Genomic DNA, 820 nt, shown 5'->3' with positions numbered 1-820 from the left:
CGAAGGGTTCTTGTTTTGTGGGGAAATAGGTTTTGCCCATTGGAAACATTTCAGGGGTACATCCCTATTTAGATGGGAATGCTTCACCCTTCTCAATGAATCAGACTCAGCTTGGCTTCTCAACAGTCAGATGGAGTGCCCGGCCCCCAACCCTCGCCGCAGCTGGGACAAGCAGTGAATGCTGGCCTGGGAGGGACGAGGCCTGGCCTCCGGGGGCAGCCTCTGTCCCATTAGCACGTCAGTGGGCCTCCCATCTTGAGACTGGGCACCATAAGGCCAGCCTCACACACTGACTGCAGATCGAAGGCCCTCATGCCTGTGTCTGGCTGGTGCTGGCGGGTCTTCCAAACCTGCTGCTGCTGTCGTGCCCTGCTTGTCACATCTTTGCTACCCCCCGCCACCCCCACTGGGTGAGCTGAAGCACCGTGACCCACCCGAGGGTCCCCCCAGAGAAGTGGGAGTGGTTGACCTCAAAGTTAACCCCCTACCCCTGCACCCAGACCCACCAGAAGTGCCAAAAGAATGCCCTATCTCCACTCACTGAGGATTCAGGCTGCCTACCATGTAGTCTGAGACTGCCCCCCTCCCCACAACCCCCTGAGGTTCTTCCTGGGAGGAAGAGACTTCTTGAGTTAACTGAGAAGCTTTCTGGAGAGAGATGGAGAGAGCGAGAGAGAGATGGAGAGAGCGAGAGAGACTAGTTTGCGTGGCATTGGGCTGGAGTAAATGTGCTGGTTCTCACAGCAGGATGGGAAACGGGTGCTCACCATCAGCCAGGACTTGTGGCTTGAAGCCCTCTATTGAGAAGGGAGAGGAACTG

At 56.8% G+C, this 820-nt stretch overlaps 1 protein-coding gene across 1 annotated transcript in view; it reads left to right on the top strand.

The window, feature by feature from the left end:
• The window catches only part of CDH26 (cadherin 26), a 48,170-nt gene that overhangs the window by 36,773 nt on the left and 10,577 nt on the right, over positions 1-820 (top strand).

Source organism: Echinops telfairi, unplaced genomic scaffold (assembly GCF_000313985.2).
Source record: "Echinops telfairi isolate 266 unplaced genomic scaffold, ASM31398v2 ScPeMD7_7414;HRSCAF=8452, whole genome shotgun sequence".
In the NCBI taxonomy this organism is placed as follows: Eukaryota; Metazoa; Chordata; class Mammalia; order Afrosoricida; family Tenrecidae; genus Echinops; species Echinops telfairi.
This window is presented reverse-complemented; position numbering and strand designations above follow the sequence as displayed.